General features: G+C 40.0%; 1 protein-coding gene across 1 annotated transcript in view; it reads right to left on the reverse strand.

The window, feature by feature from the left end:
• mettl16 (methyltransferase 16, N6-methyladenosin) overlaps positions 1–12,335 on the reverse strand; it is a 37,547-nt gene that overhangs the window by 24,193 nt on the left and 1,019 nt on the right. The window lies entirely within an intron of this gene.

Raw genomic sequence — 12,335 nt, forward strand, 5'->3', positions numbered from 1 at the left:
CTGTATAGTAGGGTAACAGGGTTAATTGGATGCAGCCAATGTTTTCATCCAAGTTGCGAATTTAATTTACGCGGAAAATTGGAATATGGAATAAATGATTTGGGAAATAAAGTACCGTTTCCATCCCATGTGCTCAAGAGAACAAAATCGTCACTTTCGGGGAAACTGTCGCACCTCAGTTTCCCCGAGCCAATTCTCCAATTATATGGATCATTTCCGCTAAGCATTTATATATAAATGCAATCTGAAGGTTTAAAAAAAATTACATTTAATCTTTAACAAAGCTATCAAACTGGATAGCAGGCACAACATCAGCAGTACCATCTTGTTTGTTGCGAGTTGAATGGGTCACATAACATGACTGCATCACATGAATAAAAATACGTCATTGTTTTTGAATATCTTCGTTTTCTCAGTCCACACTACAACGTGAAAATGGCATTTTCGAATTCATCAAATTTCTAAAAGCTCAGTTTCCTATGGGCAGAAAAGCCGTCTCTGTGTGGACGGAAAACCAAAACACAGAGTAAAGATGCGTTTTCGAATTTATCCAGATTAATGTGGACGTAGCCTCATTTGCACGCATATGTTTTTTATGTGCGTTTTGGAGAGTTTATTTGCATCTGGTGTTTCCATCCAGCGTTTTATTATGCAGTATCCCAAAACCCGCATAAAAATATTTGGATGGAAACATAGCTAATAACACTGCAAGATGAAGCTTGAAGATTCTGAAGTTTGTGGCCAGAAAAGTGAACAATAAGTGTTGGATGCTTCGTAGGCCATGAACCCAGCTGAGGAGAGTCCCTTAGATATATTGTTTAAATTAAAATATACTTTCAAGTGGGAATGTGACACTGAGACACTGCTATTTAACTTCTTTCATACGTGTTTATCCATAACAGAGACTGAACCACACCAGCTTAAACACAGCTTACCTTGTAAATTGCGTGCATGTTTCTTTAAACAGACCACAAAAATAAACTCATTTTATTAATATGACAACTTTAAACAGCAAGTTAAGAGTATGATTATAGTAAAGTGCACACAAGCATTACAATTTTGTGGTGTCAATTTAGCGTCTTGTTATTACATTAAACTAATTCATGCACATTTTCTTACACTGTCTTTACAAAACAGCTAATAGCCTGTGCAGGGCTTAATACTGTTCATACTATCCAGCAATTGACCGGCTGATAATGCCTTCATTTCAGTACAAATTATCTCAGACTATACTAATCCTACTAATACTAATCCTCTGGCTATACTAATCCAGTTCACATGTGTGGCCACAGTACCAAATTATCACGATTATCAAATCTGATAGATTTTAATTTGTTAAGATGTGGGTTTTTTTGTTAATCAAAATGATTAATGTCTAAGTTGCAGATTTATTTTTTTTATTGGCAGTTTTTCATTAACCATATTTCTATTTTAAAAAATTATCGCACTCACTGTGGACAACCAGGACACAATCAATACTCTAACTACAGCTCCTACTGTATCTGTTAGGCTGAGCTCTATTTTTAGCTGCTAATGAAGGGAGAGAGACAGAAAGCTTCAGGCCTGAGCATCAGTGTGTGAGATCAGCAAGTGAGATGTGTGATGCTGACAGGAGCGGTGATGATATGTGTATGTGCTGCTGACACTGTATATTGGGGTCCTTGCTGCTGTGAGACCACAGAAGACAGAAAGCTCAATGACAGGAATATTGCCAAATACGCTGATGTAACAGGAGTTTAATGGTTTATACCAATATAGAGCACTATCTTCCAATGCTCAGCTCACTAACACACACACACACACACACACACACACAACAGGGCTGTAAGAAAGAAAGCAGGAGGAAAGAGACAATAATTTCACAAAGACATGAGCAGAGAGGTCAAGGAGCAGCGTTACGGTCTCCAGGGCAGACATAAGAAGGTGAGAGAGAGAGAGAGAGAGATGGAGGTGGGTCTGATGGGGAGGGGGTGTGAATGAGGAAAAGGGAAACACACATGCCTATGTGCGCACACACACACAACATTAATAGGTATTCCAGTCAGACGAAGACCTGTGGTGTTGACTGAAAACAGCTCTATACTTCAGCATCACCTGGCACAAAGTCACCTTTAGAACCTATTCAAAACCATATCATGCACTGTTCATGAATATTGCAGGCCATTTGTAACTGTCCAAACAAAACTTGAACGCGCAAAATAAATGCCAGTAGCATCCCCTCTGTTTCTAGGAAACCATTTTTCATGATACATAGAAGGAGCTGTTGATCAGAGGGTTATTTATTAAAAAAATAATAATAATAATTTTTTTATAAAGTCCATGCAAATATTAACAATCCCCTAACTGACTGACTCTCTCTCTAACACACACATACACACCTTACTATCCTTGAAAGGACCTTACATGATACACCTAAGTATAACTGTAACCAGGAGCGTAACCTGGCCTGGGTATTGGCGGCTGTAGCTCCAAAGATTTTTTTCTTAGCCCCAAATAATTCTCCACTTGGAGCGGTTTGTCACTACGTAACTAGCGAGACCAATCACACAGGGTTTACAGGAAAATACTTTCATGTCTTATAGCTCTCAATTCTGCCAAACGCTCGCCCACACAGTCAGTTAGAGTCAGGGGGAAAATGGATATATGCCAATTTTTTATTTTAAATTTATTTTATTTTATTTTTTACAAGTTGAAACTGAAACACTAACAACCTTTGATGCGGAACAGGAAAACAAGGTGTGTAAATGTTATGAGTTCCACGTTACGTGAACATGTTATGAGCAGAGCATAACGACAGTAACGCACTTTGCACAGCACTGTAGTAGCTAAACCCATACGATGACAGCTTAGTTGTGCCTCCCCTTGGTTAGCAACACAAAAAAATAGCCTAGTCTTGTGTTAGATAGCCAAAAATTTAATATTTTATCAGTCTTGTCCTCCTGCAAACAGCAAACTTTTTGTCCAATTTTTGTCCATTTTTTTAAGCAATTAGCCTTCACATCCAAGAAAACAAAATGCATGGAAACCCCCCCCCCGCCCATTTTACTTAAAATATTAGAAGTTGAGTTTTTTTTAATCAAGTTTAAATTAGAGGAGACAGTAAACAAGTCGAACTCGATGCCAATGGCGTAAACGTCGATGGCTCTGCCACCAACAAGTTTAGTCCTTCTTGTTACTAATTTGTTTGCCAGAACTACCCTTAAAATGTGCATAGATTAGTGGTAGCTCAATGGATTACTGATCGGAAGGTCACGAGTTCAAATCCCAGCACTGCCAAGCTGCCACTGCTGTGCCCTTGAGCAAAGCCCTTCACCCTCAATTGTATAAAGGAGAAAAACATAATTCGATCTAAATAAGAGCGTTTGCCAAATGCCGGAAAAGTACATTTAAATATACTTCAAGTGTGAAGGAAGCTTTTGAAGAAAAACTATTTCATCAGTTCACTTAATGGTTATGATGATAATTCCATATAAATCCTACCCAGTGGCGAACACATAAAAATAATTTTAAAAAATTCTCAAGAACATGAAAACCATATAAACAATTAGAAACCTAAGCCCTTAAATCTGTGACCTGGCCAATGGGTACAAGGTCAAAGGTAAAAACTAATAAATCTAGGTTGCAATTTTGATTTTACGCAATTTCTGGTGAAAAATATATGCAGCATAGCTGGGGGGTAAATTCCTGATCGATTCTGCATCATGAATAGTTGAATAGAATGGTTTATAAAATTATTTTTTTTTAATTGGAAAAAGCTACCAAACTTTTATGAGAAAATCATTGTGCCCTAGAGCTGTCAAATTAAACACAGTGTTTAATTATATTCAGATAATAATTAGCCCATAATTCTTTACCACCACAGAGCTAGCATTAGCAGTCACATCAACACTCATCACACCACATAAAAACAGAAGAAAAACCATTATATAATTATATTATATAATGATTTCTTCACAATTATTTATTGATTCTGATTCATTTTTAATTTCTTCAATGTTTTCTTGTAGCTAATATTTTGCTAGATTTTAGCTTAAGGGCTCAACATAAACATCAGTTATCTTTAATTCATCTTCACACAGCAGTCCTCCCGTTCATGCAGTGGCGATCAGTAGAACATCTCGTGTTCAGCCAGAAAAGTGTGGGATTAGTATTTACTAATTACAAATGCAGCCTTACTCATAGTGGCTGGTTAAGTATAAAGCAACAGTAAAGTTTACAGTAAAAACAGTAAAGTCCCCATGAAATCCAAATTGAAGTTTTGTGGCTTTTAGTGCGAATAGGTTAGCCTTAAGGTTATCTATAAGCTAGTGCGCTCCAAAACAATAACAAAATTTGCATTTAGAAGATATATGCATTAAAAATTTCCTGTCTCTCTCTTCCACCAATACAGATCAACAATTTTGATGAGATCATTCTGCACTTTCTGATGTGATGTCACATCAGATTTTCTGTCCAATCAAATGCCCTCTAGAATCTGAAATGTCCCACCCTAAACATTATAAAAATTAAAAATCACCTTAATGAAGTTGCTGTTGTTGACTGATTAGCTATGTAAAAAGGGGGTTGCAGCCACTCAATATGTCCTGCCATGACTTCTGTCTCAGTGGAAATCAAATTATTCACTCACTCTCATAAAAACCCACAGCAAAAAAAGCTACTGGTTCTGAGCCTGTTTAATCTCTGCTCTTCACAGGAGTTTCTTTTAACGTAGCGTTCCCATAAACACCTGATCTCTGTAAATCCAGCGGACTTTCAGCTCAGAGTCTCCGCTTTTGTCCCCAGCCCATTTGAACCATTCTAAGAAAATAACATACTATTAGCCACACGGAAAGTGGCCTCGGAACAAATGACAGATAATAACAGACCGTAGCTAATGCTCAAACCTAATAATGATGTGTAAAATCATGCCACCACTGGAAGACATGAACACTCTGGAAGAGTCGAGTGTCCTGTAGAGAGGAGACCCCCCAGCTAAGACCCCCTGACTGGTGAGTGAGTCATTTGTAAGTGGGATAGGGCTAAATCCCATAATTATTCCTCTTATGTGAGAAGAGGGTCCTCAGCATTAATATTGCAGCTCCCACTGGCAGCAGCGCTGTAGAGATTAATACAACTCTTATCAACCGACATACTGAAGGCTTCTCTGCTCCTTCTATGGTGAAAATAGACTACAACATAAAATGTCACATCAACTGAATTTTTTATATCTCCAGAGCACACTGTCCAGGTAGCCAGGACACCCGTGATGGACGGTGTCTGTCTGCTTAACTTTTCCTAATCCTCTCTCTCACCATCTGCACAGCTTCTCTCCTCCAGCTGAGATATGAAGAAGGAAGTGAGAGAGGACCTGTTTCCTGTCTGTGTGTTAAGAAAAGTGCTGTCTCTTCGGATTAACCCCATGCTGCTTAAAATACTTAAGCTAAATTTAAGGAAGCTTATCAAAGTCATGCAGCTAAATCTAAGTGTGAACAGTAGAGACTTAAACAGATAGAATAATAATAATCAAGAAAATACACGAGGGACTGATTATTCGTGCAAATCCAAATGTTGAAATTGACTTGTGTGAGAACAGGTTGAGGACAGACTGTGTCTTGGAGACTGCGAGAAACAAAGAAAAAACAGAAAAACAAAGACAGAAGGGTTTTGCTGTCTGTAAAAGTGCTTGATGATGGATATGTGCTGTAACTCACACCTGTTAAGGATGCCCAGAGGATTTTAGCAGCACCCCCCCTCCCCCCCAGTTCTCTCAGCGCGCACGCACACACACACACACGCGCCGCCAGAGCATTGAATTCATCTGCATTTACACAATGCCATTTTCTCTTCTCTCACACTGTCAAAACGTACAGCTGTGTACATGTGTGGGCTGGTTCAAACAGGACAAGACAACATCATGTGCACATTCAGGAGGGTCCCATCTGCCAGGCGTGAAAGTATAGTGATAACAGAATGAAAAAAAAATCAAAAGGGAAGCAAACTAGAAAAATGCAAAATCCACACTGGAGTTCAGTGAGGCATGTTTAGTAGTTCTCCTGGAAGCTTACCTCAACAAATATATATGTGTGTATATGTATGAATGTATGTGAGTGTGTTTATATATATAAGAGAGAGAGAGAGAGAGAGAGCGAGCGAGCGATAGATATTTGGACAAGCAAACATTTGATCCTCTTTGAAACAGTGCCTATTAATGAAGTTGATATACTTGAACAAAACCACAAGGAAAATTTGCTTTTTCAATCATTTATTCAACAGAAATATCAATAGATAATGCTTTGAGTTAATTCGCTGATTAGAGCTCTTCTCAGGTCAACATTTCTGTATTACAGATTCTTTATTGTAATATTTTGAGATGCTGGATTTCTGATTTTCATGAGCTGTGAGCGTGAGACTGGTGAAACCGGTCGTGTCTCTGCGTGAGAGGAATAACATTACTCTCTCCCGTGTCAATCAGAGCAACACTAACCAATCATCCAATCAGAGTGGGCAACTGTGAGCTCATGAATGTTTAAGAGGGTGGACAGCTCTTTCCTCCAAGAGTATTACGCTGCCCTGTGATGTAGTGTGAGCAGCAGTTCAAAAAGATGCTGTTGGTTGGCTGACGTCTCGAATGGAATCAGTGATCCGCCATGCTGCCTGCGAGTCAGAGCTGGTTTCGTGGACCCAGACAGTCCAGCCGTAATGGCAAAGAGCACACACTGCTTCTCCTTCATCTTGTAGGATATGATGTTTCATTTTAGGGGCAAGAAAACTTGTTTGCTGTCCAAAGTGGAATGCTAGTTGCACCACCCACTGATAAATGTTACTATGGCAACCAGTAGTTGTAGCGCCTATTGGTGTCTTGCAGCGATAAACTCGTACCTTTAGTCTTCACCCTCGCCAAGTGGTAGCTGTAATGTTATAGTGGAGAGCTTACTACTGAGTGAGAATTAGCAAATGACTAAATTGGGAGAAACCCATCATATCAGCTTAAAAACCAGTGTCAGGCCTGATACAAATACTCAGTATGAGATCAGTGGGTCCTGCGTCTGGCAGGCTGTTACAAGGAAAATACGTTAGGCCTGTAATATTATAATGTTATCTAGACAACAATGCCACATAATTCCCAAGTGCTGTACGTTTTGTGAAATACCATATGCTACAGGATTTTTGGGTCACCTACTTATTAAAGAACAAACATGCAGTGTTCACTGCACTTCTAATCTGGTTGAATAAATTACTGAAGGTAAAGGGCAAACCTCTTAGAAATGTTCTAGCAGGTTCCCTAAATAATATTAGCGCTATACATCATTTAAAGTCATCCTGTATGTGAATGTGATGCAATTTTAATGATTGTATTGTAATACTGCATCAGACTACATCAACACACATTAAGATCTCACAGGTATCATCTTTTTAGAAGACTGACAACTGCATTATTAATTACAGTAAAAAGTAGCCGATGGAATGTTACAGTACGTCATAGCATTCTACTGTTTTTCGTGGCATGAACCTAAACATGGATATGCATCATATACTGTAAAAAATGATTATGTTCATATGATGCTTTTGACTTCATACTAGGTTGGATGGTTAGGAAGCTAAGATGTATCTCTTCTTCTTTGGATCTCTGATCATGTATCACCTTGGAAGGAGAGATACACTCCTCGAGCACACATGCATTAAACATGAGGAACTACCATGGCATTCAAGGAGGTCAGGTACAAAATCACTAGGTGTGAATGTAGAGTCTGACTCAGACGCTCCTACACTAAAGCATTAAACATGTATTTCTAGCATCAATGAACTTGGAATAAATTATCTTTCATTATAGGATAGAGTCCTCTCATACTGTATGCTCAATGAGAGATGAAGCTAAGTGAGCATAAATGCACAAATACATTTTATTATTATTTCTTAAATAAAAGGGTGCCAATAATTCTGGAGCTGACTGCAATTAAAGTGCAGCACTAGGTTGCAGGAAGCTGTTTACTCTCCCACATCATCATTATAAGGAATCAAAGGAGAGGCCTGCAACGCGGGATTCTTTTCATGCTGCACCTTCAAAAGTAGCGTCCACAGTCACACGTGACAGCGCAGCTGAGATTGAGAGGCGAGATAAAGAGAGAAAGACAGGGAGGCAGAGAGGGGGTGCAGATCATGCACTCGGCTCACCCTCTCCAGGTGCACACGTCAGTAGAGATGAGATGAGATGAGATACAGGAAAAAGCACATCTCCAAGGTGCAGCTTTCTTTTCGTCTTTTTCTGTGAGGAGACACTAATAGACGTCTCTTTGTCCAGCTATAATGACGGTCCTGCTGAGGCGATGTGACGTGAGTGGACAAAGACTGAAGAACAATAAAGTGGACCTAAAGGAAAAATCTGTCCTGAGGGACTTGCATATCATTATGGGATCTTCAATCGTGCAAGAGGTTTGCTACGTTACCCACAATGCCATCTGACTATCGTCTGATAGTGGCACCAGTGCAAATTCATCTCCACCTAAAGAGAGCCATGCAGCAGTGCTTTTAGTCTGTCCCACTGTCTCACCTCCTCATCTGTACACTCTGCTCAAACATATAAGCTTCAACTTTCATGCCTTCAACCCCATCGTGCTCATTACACACAACGGTGGCTGCGTCCGAAATCGCATACTATGACAGTACGTACTGAAACAATCAGTGTGTGCACGTATTATGACTACAATCCTGGACATACTATATCCGTGATGTTAGCATTGTCATGTGACCTTCAACATCATCATAAACAGAAAAATCTTAAACAATATATTCGGGTATTGTTAAACAAGTCCTGTTTAACCAAGGTTTAATACTTAAAAAGAACTGACGCCGACTACCGCTTTTTTTTTCTCCGACTGCGTCCGCACCAGTTCCATTGCATCATGGGTTTGTTTGATTCACGCAGTGTCCATTGGTTGCATACTGCAAAATTTAAATACTGGGTATTTCTCGCCTACTGTTTCTCACATACTTAAAATTCAGACATACTACCCCTCTGGCGAACTGCTCTTCGCCTACTATATAGTAGGCAAGTACGCGGTTTCGGATGCAGCCGGTGTTCTGATGTCGGTCAGACGAAAAGAAACCAATAAACTGCCAAACTGGCGAGCTGACACGTCCTTTTTTGGCAATGACGCAATCGAATCCCACAGGTACGTGACTTGTTATTGGCTGTTTGCTTGTCTCTCGTAGCATACCCCTTTATCAAGGCATATGATAGGCTGGTTATGATCCAGAGACGGCGCACGCTTGATGGCTGTTCATGCAACCAAACATCATGTCTGTTTACATTTTATCGAGCATTATATCAAACATTTTTTCTATCGTTACCAATAAAGGTGTACCGTCGATAAATACCGATACTGTTTTATAGCCCAGCCCTAATTTAAACCATTGTGTTTTTCTGTAACACTCATGAATTTCCGTTTGATTATCTAGCCCAAAAACATGTCAGCCAAACTGCAGGGACACCCTGAGTGGGGTTCACTTGCGTATAATGATCTGAGTGGACACACAGCAAGTCCCATGCAGTTTTGCATATTTTGTATCCCAATTACTGATTACGCTTGGAGACTTAACACAATGTTACCAGGAATTGTTGTCCTCTTCTGCCACTCTAATGCCCAGTGGTGGCAGCCGAACCTAAATTCAGGCATATACATAAAGAGTTCTTCACACCAAGCTTAGACAAAAATGAGCCATCATTATGACCGAGGCTGAATCTGGGTGTGTACATGAGGTTACATGCGTTCGTGTGTTTGTGTGTGCGTGTGTGTGTGCGTGTAAACCCTAAGGCTATGCAGACACTGTTGTTCACACTGAGAGATGTACTGAAGAACAGCAGCTGAGCCTGGGCCTGTAGTCTGAGAGATTTCCCTGCTGACTGTAGCCTACAGCACCACCAAACACCAGCACTCTCACACACACACACACACACACACACACACACACACACACACACACACACACACACACACACACCAGCCCTCAGAGACTCTCAACCTCTCCTTTCTTCCTCGCGCTGCCTGCCCAGGTTGGAGACCTATTTTTAAAAAGCCCTAAAGCTACCCATCATTACAATGCTCCCACCCTGGAGTCACTGGGGGTGTCTGTGTGCACCTCTTGGCAAGGTTAGCAATAAACACAAAAATGACTCAGAGATGAGAACGAACATGCTAAGATGCAAAGGGCTGAAATATGCACAGGCCATTTCCCTCAACACAAAAATGTTTTTTTTTTAAAAAAAGGAAAAAAAAGGGAAAATCTGGGGGGAAAAAGGGGGGGGGGGACAATGCCTCAGTTTACAGAGTTAAGCACTGGTTGTCAGAATCATTTTTTTCTTCTTCACATTATAGCACAGATCCTCAGCACACTCCTACTGACAATATTACCGAGGGACTGCTCTCCTGGCAGAGCTACTACTCAAAATATAATACAGAGGGTTTTCCTGTGTGCTGAACAGAACTATATTGCTTTCATTCATCATCCAGAAGACACACAGAAGATGCAGCAACACAGAAAATCCCACATTCAAATTACACCTGTGACCTGACCTGTGCTGCCAAATTAGTGACCTTTTTAAACCCTTTATTGGCTTTATAAAAAAAAAAAGCCTTTTGACTTTTTGAACAGAAGTGAGCGACTGTCCTGCACTCAGTACAGCTCTCCAGCTCACATCACAACTGCTGGTTATACTTGCTGGTTATACCAAGTGTGTTCACCACGATCAATCACTGATCATGATTAATCCCAAACACCAATCACTATTATTTCTCATTGACCAATGACTGATCATTATTGTTCCCAACAACCAATCACTGATTACCATTGTTCCCAAAAACCAATCAGTGGTCACCATTGTTCTCAATGACCAATCACCACTGTTTACAAAAATTAATTACTGGTCACCATCATTTGTCCCATTTGTGCACTTCTTTGCTCTTTGCTTTATTTACTAGTAAGAAAATTGAGCTATTATCTGTAACCATTTCCTTTGTGTCTATTTCCCAACTACTCATTACCAGTTTTTTTTTTTAATGGGAACAGCTCATTCACAGGGACTTGTGTGGTGGACGACCTACATAATCTTCGGCTTGTAATGAGCAGATTTAAAACTGTACTGTTATTTAACAACGACAAATATAATTGTTGATGTGGCGAAGTAATCTGTAAGGAGACGATTATTTAAAATTATTGGAAGGAGCCACTGGTGCTTTGTAACAGACCATAATATTGCCACCACAAGCCCATTTTAACTCAAGCCCACCCCCCCCCCTTCCTCCACATGTTCACGAAGCTCCACCCCCAGGATCTACACTGGCCATAGAATAGAGTGTCTATTAGTGATGGGAAGTTCGGATCATTTTACTGACTCGGACCTCTGAATCTCGTCCAGCAAAAAGAATCATTTTGTTCATTTCAGCAGAATATAATTAAAATGTTACATGTTAAATTCCCATCACATCTAGTACTTACGCAAACGATAACATTTGGAGTAAAAAATTAACTATAGGTTAATGTAGCCAAGGCCGAATTATGAGAAACAGAAATGATTAATTAATGGCTTAGCTGGTCTTCAGGCTATGCAGTCTGTTAGTTCACCTCACCTCCTGATCTGAGTTGTTCTTTCTTTTGTCATGTCACATTTGCCACGTCTGTTCCCCGGAAACAGAAATGATTAGTTCAGCTCTCGAGTCTTCAGGTTCGAGTCATTCGTTCGTCATGTGACCGCAGCATAGGCTGAATGCAGTGGGGATGTGACGTGATGAACGAACGACTCGAACCCGAAGACTCGAGAGCTGAACTAATCATTTCTGTTTCCTGGTATTGCATGGTGAATTGCCTATCCGATGGTCACCGAAAGAACGAACGACTTGATCCTCAAGATTTGAGAGCTGAACTAATCATTTCTGTTTCCTGTAAACAGAACCTATGGGGATGTTGCAGCGGTCAGAAATGAACAAATCACTTTCTGAACAATTCATTGTTCCCGAGTTATATTAAAGATTCATCCAAAATGAACGAATCATCACTGGTGTGTATAAAATAAATGACAAGTGACTCATCCAAACACAAATGAGCACTCCGGACCAGAACTCAGTTTTCCCCAAAGAGGTTTTCTCAGCCACTTAATACTTTTCAACTAAGGCCATGACCTAAACGAATTTTTTTTTTTTAATGAGACCATTGCACTTTTGACAGAAACTCTGCTTCGCATCAAACCGGCTCATCATGGAATAACTAACATGTCATGCTGAGATTCATTCCTTGCTTATTTTTATTCTGTCAAAAGTCTTCATTCTTTACTTAATACATGCTGATATGCAAATAATCAGGAC

This window comes from Ictalurus furcatus, chromosome 17 (genome assembly GCF_023375685.1).
Source record: "Ictalurus furcatus strain D&B chromosome 17, Billie_1.0, whole genome shotgun sequence".
Lineage (NCBI taxonomy): Eukaryota > Metazoa > Chordata > Actinopteri > Siluriformes > Ictaluridae > Ictalurus > Ictalurus furcatus.